This window comes from Neolamprologus multifasciatus, chromosome 12, assembly GCF_963576455.1.
Source record: "Neolamprologus multifasciatus chromosome 12, fNeoMul1.2, whole genome shotgun sequence".
NCBI lineage: Eukaryota > Metazoa > Chordata > Actinopteri > Cichliformes > Cichlidae > Neolamprologus > Neolamprologus multifasciatus.
The window spans coordinates 37,234,824-37,249,156 of NC_140450.1; the positions used below are offsets into that span (position 1 = coordinate 37,234,824).

At 40.0% G+C, this 14,333-nt stretch overlaps 1 long non-coding RNA gene across 1 annotated transcript; it reads left to right on the top strand.

The window, feature by feature from the left end:
- Positions 1–299: 299 nt before the first annotated feature.
- On the top strand, positions 300–4,747 carry LOC146507500 (uncharacterized). Its single transcript, XR_014877391.1, has 2 exons — positions 300–1,223; positions 1,276–4,747. It is a non-coding gene; the product is annotated as an uncharacterized LOC146507500 (long non-coding RNA).
- Positions 4,748–14,333: the final 9,586 nt, after the last annotated feature.

A 14,333-nucleotide genomic window follows, 5' to 3' on the forward strand; every position in this document is an offset into this window, starting at 1 on the left:
TCACACACTGAGGTTAATTATGGAGTTCCACAGGGTTCAGTGCTAGGACCAATTCTGTTTACATTATACATGCTTCCCTTAGGCAGCATCATTAGAAGACATAGCATACATTTACACTGCTATGCAGATGACACCCAGCTCTATCTGTCCATGAAGCCAGATAACACACACCAATGAGTTAAACTGCAAGAATGTCTTAAAGACATAAAGACCTGGATGGCCGCTAACTTTCTGCTTCTTAATTCAGATCAAACTGAGGTTATTGTACTCGGCCCTGAAAAGCTTAGAAATATGGTATTGTGGGATTATGATATTATTTTATGCCATGTTAGACCCCTAACTAAAGATTGTGAATTATTATGTAGTTTTAGTTTGCATTATTCTCCTGAACTAGAAGAAGGTGATAATTATTACATTTGGTAAACTGATTTGCATTACATTAGACTGTTGATTTATTGTGAATGAATGATATTGTTTTATGATGCATTATACTGCTGAGTTATAAGAAAATATTGTTCACAGAAAGTCATCGCCTTATTTGTCTGATTAGAAGAGAACAGAGCATACTGCCCCATCTCATCAGGAGCAGATAAACAGGGAGCCAAGGTCGTAGCTTAGGCGCTGTGTGAGAAAGAATGTGAATGTTTAGGCTTTTATGATTAGGTGGGGGCCACTAGAGGCTATAAGAGTTTGATCAAGGCTCCACCATTTTGAGATCTGATGCTGTCTGCTGTATGGTGTCCATCTCCCACGCGTGTGTTCATTAAATCATCGATTGACTTGACCCGGCCGGACCAGTGTGGTTATTTTGGTTTTCCTCTTGTATCCATCCCCAATATTTGAATCCGTAACAGTTTTGGGGGCTCGTCCTGTGGTATTGGGATGGAAGTTTTGGAGGTTTGGACGGTCCGAGGTGGTTGAACGGGCAGGCACGAGCCAGTGGTCTGACGTGAGTGGGCAAGCAGGCACATTTAAAGGTGAGGCACAACCTGTTGAATGTAAATCCAAACTGTGCCAAATTGGACTGTATAAATTAAAAGTCTACTCACTGAAATTACTGGTGAAGGCCTGTTTTGATTTTGATGAAAAATCTCATGAGTGTTGAAATTTGAAGTAAGGTTACAAGTAATAATACTGAGTTAGAGGCTCAAGGTAAAGGAAAATAATACTGAGTTAGAGGCTCAGGTAGTTTGATAGGGAATTGGTCATTTTGTGAGTTAGAGGCTCCATTGGTTTAAAGGATTGCATCTGTGTTGGCCATGTTGAGAGTTAGAGGCTCCATTGTCCATAACGTTGCATCTGCGTCAGTCATACTCTTGTTTTAGAGGGTTGACGGCGGTTTAAAAGTATTATAAATTTTGTGAGAACGGTGGTTAGAGGCCACTAAGAGGCGCATAGCCCGGAGGTTACGCTCCCTCCTGGCCGCGGACGCGCGACCTTGACCTGTCGGCGAACAGGGTTAGTTCAGTTGGCTTGACTGTGGGGTACAGGGCATCCTGGAACAAGCTAGGAGTTAGAGGCTCCTTATCTGCGCTTTTTTGGACACTTTAAATTGAGTTAGGGACTTTAGAGATGAGGCCAGATACAGTTAGAGGCTGATACTGGTTAATTGATTACAAAAAGTTGGACTTTCTTCGGTTGGACCCGTTATCTTAAATTTGTCAAAATTGTGTAGGCGCTAAAACTTTCAGGCCTGAGAGTGAGTGTAAATATAAGACGTCTTTGTAAAATAAGATAGAGAGTTGAGTGTGAAACGAGGCTGTGTGTGTGACGACAGTGCGCTGCAGCGCTGCGAGCTATTTTTAGATAGTGTGTGAACATGCAAATGAGGTGGCTGCTGTGAAGCCCACAGAGGACTTCCTGTTTAGCGTGTTATTGAGTTTTATAAGTATGATTTGCAAACAATGATACATGCCTGTAATTAAAACGCTGATTTTGCTGATTATAATATTACAAATAAAGTTTTGAATGACTACGGTGAATGTTTGATGTTTGGCTGGGTTTTGATATAGGAGAGACGGCTTCGCAGCTGCTGGGGGTGAGTGACCGGAAATTTGTATGCCCATAAAAGGCAACTGCCTGACTGTGTGAACTATGCACCAAGAGAGAGAGTAAAATCTAGGCAGATGAACAAAATGGATGTTTTAAGAAAAATAGTAAATGAATGTTTTAGTCTCTTAATACAGGTGGATTTCTCTCAACCAGGAGACCTGAGTACAGCAGCAAAAGGATAGATTAATAAAATTGGGACGACACACAGGCCAAGCTCTGGCTCAAAATTTTACAGTTTGACCTCTCACTTTGTCCCCACCCGAAAAAGAAGCTTAAAGGACATCTTCTCCTCCAGTTATCGGTTACCATCACTGGAAATTTTCAGGCAAGTTTTTCACTGAATTGTTTTTGGCACCATGTGTCCCTGAATCTCACAAGCAAGCTCTAATTCCTGGCTGAAGACATGGGATGCTGTTATTTAAGGTGGGAAATCAAAATTTGGGAAACAAAATTAAAAACACACACAATTAGAGAAATGCCTTGTTTGAGAAAAAAGTTAAAATAACCCACCCACAAACGCACATACACGCAATGAAGAAACAGCTTACATTCATGAACACGTGAAGATTTTCCAGCAAGGTTAAAGCAGCAAAACTTAACATACACCTGATGTTAAATGATAAAGTCTATCCACTACTAACAAATAAACTCTCTGGGTTGCAGGACAACAACTTGACTTCAAAAAGAAAGACACTGGTAAATCACAAACCAGTGATGAAACAACAAATTTAGTGGTTAAAAGAGTCAAATTGTGACATGTTTTCCTCTGATTGATTAATACAAGAGATTACTGAATGAAATAAAATTCCTTTTTTGAATTATTAAACATGATCTTAAGAATTTTAACGTGTACCTGTGTTGTCCTGTCAACTTGGTGGGTTATGAGTTGATTATATAGTGAGAAAAAACAAAAAAAAGGGGGGGAGAAGGCTGACACAGGGCCTGGCCCCTCTCTGAATAACACAGCCAAAACAACATCATTTTCCTGTTCGTTTGTTTTTTGTTTTGTTTTTGTTTTTTCTCTTTATGCTTAATTACAGGCTGCTTTGTCGGCCCGGAAAGCCGAGGCTGACCTGGACTCCTGCTCTCCCCTCTATCATCTTTGCTCTCCTCTCTACCATCTTTGATGTGACCCTGACTAAATGCTACAGCAGCTGGACTCACAACAACAGCCTGAAAATGTCAACAGTGCTGCAGGAAAAAGATCTCATGCAGCGGAGACGGAGAACGTTAAATCCAAGGCCCGTTTCACTACACGGGGGAGATTTCCAGACAGCTTCAGCTGACAGAGCTGTGACGAGACGCCTATTAAGCCCGGATGAAAAGTGAGGCCGAGCAAAAGAATGCTGACCTTAACAACTCTGCATCAAAACTGTGCAGGACAGTGACAGACCAACACGGATAATCGGGCAGCAAAAAGGGCGTGCCAGAGACACGAGGAGTAACTGAGGTCAGGAGGCACCTCAGATTGGACAAAAGCAGCAGAAGAACATAAGCTGAAGGCACAGGTGTCGGGGCTCAGCCAGGAGCTGACCTCTGAGAAGAGCCGAACAGCAGGGCTGCAGAAGGCCGTGGAGCAAAGCAAGGAAAACATCAATAAACTTCAATCTGACGTGTACGGAAAAGACTCTGAGGTTTCTGCCCTCAGTGAGAGCTCAAGACATCAGAGCAGAAACTGAGCATGGCTCAGGAGGAGCTGGCTGCTAATCGAACCCATCAGTCAGGCTTAGAGTCCCAGATACAGGACTTGAAATCAGGCCGGAGCTTGCTGGAGCAGGAGGTTGCCAAACCTGACGAGAAGCTCCAACAGCAGGAGCAAACCCTGAAGGAGCTACAGAAGCAAAAAGGGTCAAGTTAAGGAGGAGCTGGACAAGGAGAAGATGCAGGACACTGGAGAAAAGGACTGCCTCAATTGGGGCCAGAACCATTATGGACAGAACTTTGGGAAGCAGCACCAATGGACCCAAACGGACTGAAAAGGGGGAGGGCAGGACCCCAGAGCACGCTTCAGGCCCTGGTTTACCCAGAACACCAGAACAGGAAAGTGATGAACACAAAAACACACACATCTACACACACTGACTCAGAATTAAGAGAAACACACATATGAACACATATGCACTCGTTGATTGACTGAGAAATGACACACACACGCACACAAATCGAAATGTTGATTCAATTCACTGAGAAGTGATCCACACAAACACACATACATACACATGTTTGTGCAATGAAGAGTGATACACACACGCTGATGCAATGAAGAATGCTTTACTAACAAATGCTATGCTGATACGCAAAATGCTGCACACAAACGTCCAAATACAGAATTTGTTACAACAATAAGAAGCCATTGATTATTAATTGGTTAAATGCATTTCATGTCACCCAGAGGGCATTTGTGTAGATTTAGGGGACAGGGTCTAAAGCAGTTTGGTTATGAAAACAATGTCTGTGAGTGATGTCTGTTTATGGCTCAAGGCCTCGACTGAATTGTTTACTGTGCTTCGCACAGCCTGATAAGGAGCAGTGGTACAGAGTGAAAATGATGAATTAACGGTGTGAGCCTTATTTCGGAGAGTCACATGTTTGTATTGAGATTTAATTGAAGGAGGAACACACTAAAAAAAAAAAATAATAATAATAAAAATAAAAATAATAACAATAATAAAATATAAAATAAAAAGAAGAAAAGGGGGTCAGCCCTTGGATTTATGTAAGCATCCCACGTGTATTTAACACAATTGCCTCAGGCTTTAAAGATCTGTACAAAATTCAACAGGAAATCATAGCTTCCCTGTATTTCCTACATTGTTGGCATGCTGGTGAGTGCTGTTGCTCCACAGTAAGAAGGTCCTGGGTGCAAGTCCACAGTCTGGTTAGTTTGCAGTGGTTTCTCTCTGGGTATTCTGGTTTCCTGCCACAGTGAAAAGTCATGAAGCTGTTAGAGCTAGGTTAATTGATGACTCTAAATTATCTGTGAATGTAAGTGTAAATGGTTGTTTGTTTTTAGGTGATAGACTGGTGACCTGTTCGGGGTGCACCCTGCCTCGTAACCTATCACTTTAGAGTTATTTCCCAGCCCTCGTGCAATTAGGATAAAGATAGGAGGATGGTAGTTGTTGTAGACCCATTCAATTTTTATGGTAACTAGAATTTAGACTTTGTTGAACCGTAGGCAATATGAAGACAACATGTAGTATTTAAGGGACCAAGTAGAATTTGGATAAAAGTTATTGAATAGTGTTGAAATAAAATGACAGAATTGTGAAGGATTAAAATATTCCAGGAGCTCAACTTACTCCATCTGAACATGTTTCAATGAATGTGTTTTATGAACCCAAAATGCACAGGTTTACTGAATATGAAAAGGTTGTGTTGATTTAACTCAGTTGTTTAAGTTTCTACCAAAGCAAAACATTTGTGTGCAAAAAGTGTCCACTATTGAATCAAATAAGTCCAACACGTTTTTGTCAGTGCAAAAGAAGTTACGGTACCTGTATGCTTACACTATATTGTCCCGGGACGGAGAAAAACTTTCTGGTGAAGTTTTGGTTGATTTTGGGTTTTGCTTAACACTAGGTTGATTTTATCAGTGAGGTTTGGATTATTTTCTTTCTCTAAGAGAGAGAAAGATGGTTTTATGCTTGGACATGTTTCCAATGGGCCCCAGTATTTGTTATAATATGAGTATTATATTGGTCACGTTTGTTTTTGCTTTTGTTACAGTGCACTGAAATAAGAAATAAGAAATAAGAAAAATGTTGATCATGTTGAGTATGTTTATTCCAGTGTGCAGAGATTGGCTAATCTGACCAGGAAATGTTATAAAATGGATTGTCGGAACAGTCAGCGTTAAAGTCACCTTTGACAGTCCAGACTAAGATGGCGTTGGACATCTTCAGGGCGGAAAAGGGTTGGTGTGACCAAGGTGTGGTTTGGCTTGTTGTATGTATATTTCAAGATGATATGGCTCTGGATGGACCAGTTACCAGGGCATGGAAGGAGGACAGACTCATTAAATGAGGAGAAGGAATTTTCTGGGATTGGAGATCCTGTGGGTGAGTGGTTGACTAAAAGCATGCATAAAATAAAAGTTATTTTTTGTTATTGATTGGTAATAGATTGATAATTGGCCACATTTACAGCTGTATTGACTTGTTGTGGACGTAGTCTACTTCATGTTTAAGCACTCTAATTAACAGATTGAAAATAGTGACATTAAAGGAAGAATATGCAGCACCACCCTGTCAGATGCCAGTGCCGGTGGGGCTCAGTGATGAATCAGGTGAGCTTCATGGCTGAATCAAAACATAGATGCCCCTGCTGTGGTCAGTGAGGGATAAAAAGGGTGTGTTTTACTGTTATTTTAGCATCAGCATTATTGTTACATTAGAATCATATAACAAGCATTGCATTGAACATTTATTGAAGCTATTGACATATTAACATTTGTATTACAGTGATTGTTATAACCCCATGTTAATCTTCTATCTACAGGTGTCAAAAGTAGTCAACAAGTTCATGTTGAAGTGAAGTTCATAATAATACAGGTTTTGTTTGTAGACAATTGTGAAGACGCAGGCTCTGGGCGGAGCCAGGAGTTGAACAGATCTAACATGACAATTAAATTGATTTCATTCCCTAACACAGGATAACAAGACTGGAGCAACGACACTGGATAGGAGAAAGTCTGATACTTTCTAAGATATGAGGTCACTAACCTTTTCTTTTAATTTTCTAGCTTCATTGAATGGACACATGTTAGAATTAGAAATGGCTAATTTGTTTATGTCTTTTATTAGAATGAGTGGTTTTAATCATTTGTATACATATTTTGCAAATGTGCTTATAATGAGTTGGCACTCGGTTTTTTGAAGGTCATAAGCTTCGTTCGGCAATAGTTCGGCGACTGATAAAGTGTAGGAAATGCCTTGAGTGCAGCAGGCTAAATGCAAACACGCTTACACACACATACACCAAATTAGGATAAGTCCTTGGGACATTCTGAATATTCTAAACAAATTCTGAATCACTAAAAGATCAGTAGACAGCAACATTAGATTGTTAGAGCTGGGAAGGGAGGTGTTTTGGTTTTCTGTCTCTTACAGAGGAAGGAACAGACACCAGACGAGGTCACAGATATACGAGGATCCTTGGCAGCAGAGACAGACACGGTGACTGCGGAAACATCAACTGGGTTCAAGTGTCATGGCATTTTGGGCGCCAGTTAGTCACCTCAAATGGATGGATCCCATAAACACAGCAATAACCATGAAGGGGTTGGCGGAAATCCAGGAACACCAGACCAACGAGGTTCGAGAGGCTGTTGGTCATAAGGAGAACACCTTTCTGTTCCTTTTGCTGGGGAACACAGTTGTGATCCCAGAATACACAGATCATTGTTTGAAATCGGGGCAGAATAATCCCCTGATCTGTGCAACGACTGAAGGGTTGTCTAACCCCTGAGGTTGAAGGGAACAAGAGCAGAGGATCACCGGACTGGAAGACACTGGTGCCTACAGCAATAAAATAAAGGTTAAAAGCTCCTCGGACAGAGGTTCTAGTCTGAGTACGTTTGGAGGGTATAAGGTAGCACCGAAATAAAGCTGTGGGAGAACTGGGGAGTGATGGGAGTATCATCTGTATCTACTGTTGTTGTTGTAATAAAAGTTTTTCTTGCATCCGAACTGCGCAAACACAGAGGTCATCTCACATATGGTTCACCCAACAGGGGGACAAAGGGTCTCAGGAGTAAGGAGAAATGAACCCGGCAACACTGGATTGCAGGGTGTAAGTGAGCTCTTTAAGTCTAAAGAGCTCATCAGGGGGAATTGTGGGATTATGATATTATTTTATGCCATGTTAGACCCCTAATTAAAGATTGTGAATTATTATGTAGTTTTAGTTTGCATTATTCTCCTGAACTAGAAGAAGGTGATAATTATTACATTTGGTAAACTGATTTGCATTACATTAGACTGTTGATTTATTGTGAATGAATGATATTGTTTTATGATGCATTATACTGCTGAGTTATAAGAAAATATTGTTCACAGAAAGTCATCGCCTTATTTGTCTGATTAGAAGAGAACAGAGCATACTGCCCCATCTCATCAGGAGCAGATAAACAGGGATTTCAGCTTTCGTTTCTCATGATGTATATTGTATTAATAACTGAATTTCATTATCTGTAGTTTTACCACACATTTGCCACACAGGTATAGATACTGTAGGTTCAGTGAATGCTTAGATTGCACTGATTAGAATATACTGGACATTCAAAGCTAAGATTCAGCGCACTGTGTTACAGGCTGGGATTTGATGAATTCATCATATATATATACAACCTTTGATCATCATTTATGTCCAGTTGAGAATGAAAAAAAAGTAGTGTGATTTCCAGTCTTTATATGCTGAATGAGAGCACTGAAAGCTGTTATTTTAATCAGCCTGTCTCAGTTGTTTTAACTCACAAGTATCACAAAGTAATGTGGTAACATCTGGACTGACGAGTTTACTGTCAGCATTTTAATCGCTAGTTTAAAGGCTATAGGCTGCAGCCGTTGCTCTAACACTGTATAAATGTAACAGGCCTCAGTGCTGGTTCTAACAGTCTGAGCTGCTTCCAGCTTTATTTGTGAAGAGCACAGCAGCTTACAAAACACGTAGCTAGCTCGTACAGTTGCGACGTAAAACTTTCATAAGCTAAGATGACCTTAAAATAACGGGGCTACGTGCGGTGATGCTAGCGTTAGCCACGTTAGCACGTTACCTTCACAGGTGGTCAGACTTTGTAAACAGGCACTCAGTCAGAGGTTGGGCTCTCCGTTTCGCTGCAGGGTCCCTTCATTCTTCACATATCCGTGTCGAGCCGAGTGTAAATCCCGAGGCCGAACGGCCTTTGTACAAGCACACAGGCTTCTTAGCAGGGCGAAGCTATGAGCTAGAAAAATCCAGGCTGGCAGACAGCCTGTGTCTGACCAACCAATCAGAGAGCTCCTTACATCCCACGGTGTGGCTAATTTGAATAGCAGCAGGATTTTTAAAATGAAGTTGTTAATCCAACTGCTAATCCAAATGCTAATCCACATGTTAATCCCTGAGCGAACAGGAAAGGGAAATGGATTTTGAAATGCAGTTTATTAAAGTGCAATTCAAAAAAGGTTTTTGAAATGCAGTTTATTAAAGTGCAATTCGAAAAAGGTTTTTGAAATGCAGTTTATTAAAGTGCAATTCGAAAAAGGTTTTTGAAATGCAGTTTATTAAAGTGCAATTCGAAAAAGGTTTTTGAAATGAAGTTTATTAAAGTGCAATTCGAAAAAGGTTTTTGAAATGAAGTTTATTAAAGTGCAATTCGAAAATGTTTTTTGAAATGAAGACTTAAAAAGCATTTATTTATTTTGTAAATATAATAAAACTTTATTCTACAATTCATTAATTAAGCACAGGATTTTTTATTTCGATGCGCGTGGCTCTTGTGGTCCTCCATATATAGAGGCCTGTATTATTAAAATTATTAAAAATTATTAAACTACATAAAACAATATAATCAGAAAATAAGCACTAAGCACTAATATATATTTATTCCGTAACAAATGGAAGGAGAGCCTTCAGTTTTCAGGCCCCTCTTCTGTGGAACCAGCTTCCAGTTTGGATTCAGGAGACAGACACTATCTCTACTTTCAAGATTAGGCTTCAAACTTTCCTTTTTGCTAAAGCATATAGTTAGGGCTGGACCAGGTGACCCTGAATCCTCCCTTAGTTATGCTGCAATAGACGTAGGCTGCTGGGGATTCCCATGATGCATTGAGTTTTTCCTTTCCAGTCACCTTTCTCACTCACTATGTGTTAACAGACCTCTCTGCATTGAATCATATCTGTTATTAATCTCTGTCTCTCTTCCACAGCATGTCTTTTATCCTGTCTTCCTTCTCTCACCCCAACCAATCACAGCAGATGGCCCCGCCCCTCCCTGAGCCTGGTTCTGCTGGAGGTTTCTTCCTGTTAAAAGGGAGTTTTTCCTTCCCACTGTCGCCAAGTGCTTGCTCATAGGAGGTCATATGATTGTTGGGTTTTCTCTGTATGTGTTATTGTAGGGTCTACCTTACAATATAAAGCGCCTTGAGGCGATTGTTGTTGTGATTTGGCGCTATATAAATATAATTTAATTGAATTGAATTGAAAAACTGATGGAAGACACACACAAAACATCTATGTACTATCCAATATGAATGCATGACTTTTCATGTCCATTAATGGTACCTAAAGGAGCTTTTTGTATACAAACTATGAAACGTATGTCTCTCTACGAAAAAAGCCATCAATATTATGTCTTGTCAGTCATCAAAACTGAATATTTGTAAAAAAATAAAAATAAAAAGTTTCTAGCTTGTTTTGTAGTTGAGAGGCACCACATCTAGAACCTCACTAACATGTAAATTAATCCCATTCATTTCATGTATTTTTGACCTTTGCTGCCATGCTGCTATGTCTGTCTAGGAAATTAGATTTTTAATCTCAATGAGATTTTTACCTGGATAAATAAAGGACTAATGAAAATTTTCCAGCAAAAGAACTCAACTTACTTTTGTGTTAACACTATTACATACTGATATTTCTGATTAATGAAAGCTGTGTTCTTGATTGTGTCAAGGAAAAGCTGTGTGGCAGGAAGACTCTGGACCCAAAGGCAGGACTCACGAGACAAAGAATAATCTCAAAATTCAGCCTTAATTCCAATCACTCACAAGAAATATATTTCAAAATATTGGCAGTGCAGGTAAATCCCAGTATCAGGAAACAAGGCACAAACAGATAAACACCCATGAGGGATGAAACGAAAAGGATGAGGGGAGTCACAGACAATATACAGGGTGGGCCATTTATATGGATACACCGTAATAACATGGGAATGGTTGGTGATATTAAAGTCCTGTTTGTGGCACATTAATATATGTGAGGGGGCAAACTCCTCAAGATGGGTGGTGACCATGGTGGCCATTTAGAAGTCGGCCATCTTGGATACAACTTTGTTTTTTCAATAGGAAGAGGGCCATGTGACACATCAAACTTATTGGTAATGTCACAAGAAAAACAATGGTGTGCTTGGTTTCAACGTAACTTTATTCTTTCATGAGTTATTTGAGTTATAAGTTTCTCTTTGTTCACAGCCATTGACATGTCGAAGAGGTTTACACTTGAGGATCGAAATTGTGTTGATATCTGGTGAACGCAGTAACTGGGTCATTGCAGCAGATTTCAATGCAAGACACCCTACGAGACCACCCATCTCCCATGCTACAGTTAGCAAACTGCTTGCTAAGTTTGGTGAAACTGGTTCAGTGTTGGATTTGCCAAAATGTGGACGCAAGAAAACTGTCACTAATGAAGAAACATCAGTGGCTGTCCTAGCTTCATTCAGCAAGAGTAAATGGTAAATGGCCTGTATTTGTATAGCGATGTTACTAGTCCCCCCTAGGGACCCCAAAGCGCTTTACACACCCAGTCATCCACTCATTCACACACACATTCACACACTGGTGGAGGCAAGCTACAGTTGTAGCCAAAGCTGCCCTGGGGCAGACTGACAGATGGTACCCTTACAAACTCCAGCTACTGCAGCATCTCAACGAGGATGACCCAGATCAGCACAGAATTTGCAGAATGGGCAAAACAAAAATTGGAACAGGACCCTCAGTTCACGCAGAAGATTTTGTTCAGTGATGAGTCAAACTTTTATGTGAATGGTGAAGTTAACAAACAAAACCACCGCTATTGGTCTGACACTAACCCACATTGGATGGATCCTCCAAGACTGTTGGAACAACAAAAGTGATTGTTTGGTGTGGTATATGGGGTACAACGATAGTGGGTCCATTCTTCATCAATGGAAACCTCAAGGCCACTGGATATTTGAAATTGCTACACGATGATGTGTTTCCCTCTTTATGCACTGAAGCTGGCACGTTCCCTGAGTTTTTCCAGCAAGATGGTGCACCACCACATTATGGGTGCAGGTCCGAGCATTCCTAGATGAACAGTTTCCTGGAAAGTGGATTGGTCGTCGTGGGCCAGTTGAATGGCCTCCAAGGTCTCCCGATCTGACCCCCTTAGACTTTTATCTTTGGGGTCATCTGAAGGCAATTGTCTATGGTGTGAAGATACGAGATGTGCAGCACCTGAAACTACGGATACTGGATGCCTGTGCTGGCATTTCTCCTGCGGTGTTGCTATCAGTGTGTGAAGAGTGGGAGAAGAGGGTTGCATTGACAATCCAACACAATGGGCAGCACATTGAACACATTTTATAAGTGGTCAGAAACTTGTAAATAACTCATGAAAGAATAAAGTTACGTTGAAACCAAGCACACCATTGTTTTTCTTGTGACATTACCAATAAGTTTAATGTGTCACATGGCCCTCTTCCTATTGAAAAAACAAACGTTCTATCCAAGATGGCCGACTTCTAAATGGCCACCATGGTCACCAACCATCTGGAGGAGTTTGCCCCCTCACATATACTAATGTGCCACAAACAGGACTTTAATATCACCAACCATTCCCATGTTATTACGGTGTATCCATATAAATGGCCCACCCTGTATATACACTCAATAGAACACAGGAGAGATGACAGGTGGGGAGACAGTGAAAACTAATCAAGAACAAAAGACCAAAGGAAGTAAAACTTTAAACAAAACACAGAGAAAAATGAAAAACAAACTGAACAGGAATAGAGACACAACTGAATGTGGAGACAATATTTACTTGACACAAGACAAAAGTTTATTTTTTATTTTTTTTAATGTATGTGTGCGTGCTACCTGCTGGCTACCTGTGTAAGGCTGTCATGGGTCTGTAGCTCTGTCACCGTTTTAGGGAACATATTTAGTTTTAAAGTATTTAGAACATATTTAGTTTTAAAGTAAGTTTCCGGGCTTTTCCTGCCTTTCTGGGGGGATTATATTTCACTAAAAAACGATCTAATATGCATGTCCACATAATTATGCATTATTATAATTATAATATATTAAAAAACACACGCTGAATTTTAAAGAACATACATTAAGAAGCAGATTATATTAGATTTATATTTTAAATAAGACAAATTTTTGGTTTTTACAGCAGTAAAATTATTACAGCAGTAAAACAAATGGAATCATCATAAATACATTATTTCATATTTATTGCTTCTCCCTCCTCATTGCTTTATTATTGTAGCTCTAGTAATAAATAATAATGTAAGGATTCTGGATCAGCACCGTGATGCCCATAGTATATACAGTATTCTGAAGAAGGTCTAAAATGTCACTGTGTGTGCGTGCATGTGTGTGTTTTATTTAAATGGATTTAAAAAAAAATATTACTCATGATATAACAATGTCCAGACATGGCTGGTAAGGACATGAGGAGGAAACAGTAGGAGCTGTGTGAGGCTACTAAAGGCAGTGCTATAACATTTTTCTGTCATCATTAAGTGCTGTGAGTTGTTAGGTGTGGATAATTAAATTATAGTTTATTGCAATAGCAAGTTGTGCCTTGTTCTCAGATAGACAGCACGTGGAGAGTGATATATGAGATGATGGGATGGAAGGAAGAAGAGAAGCAAAGAGTGATTCACAGGCAGAGCCTAAATTATTTCTCACAGTTTTTTGTTGCCTTATGGTTCCAAGCGCTGTCACCAATCTTTGCATTTTGTTATTATCTCATGACACTTGTTTAATCAGCTACCATCTCTCCTGTGGACTTTTTAATGTCTACAGTCTCAGATCAACACAGCCCTGCCCTCAAGCACTATCCACAGCAACCCCTCTACAGCAACATTGTACCCATCAGGTAAAACATCGGCTACGTTTGCTTTGCCTTGTTGCCCATATTAGATTCTTGATGAATGTGTGTTGTTGTTATTCAGCCTGGTTCAATGTGTCCCTTTTTAACTTTGAGCACCCGCCCCTTTAAACCTCTCTGCACAGCCCTGCTAAAGGAACACAAAAGGGAATTTACCAACCTAGTAATCTAAAAGTAAGCAAAGAACTAATGGCAAACTCAAAAGCACCAGGGAATTTAAAAAACTGACACCATTAACAGACACTAACAGACTATAATACACTGTTTAATACATAAATCACTCTTCAAGAACAAAAGAAATTATTTACCCCCCCCCCCCCCCCCCCAAATTCACAATGGACAATGACAGACAATTTGCTATACTGCAAATCTCACAGTAATTTTATATGTATTTCACAACAAAGCTGCATTTAAACAAACAAATAAACCCA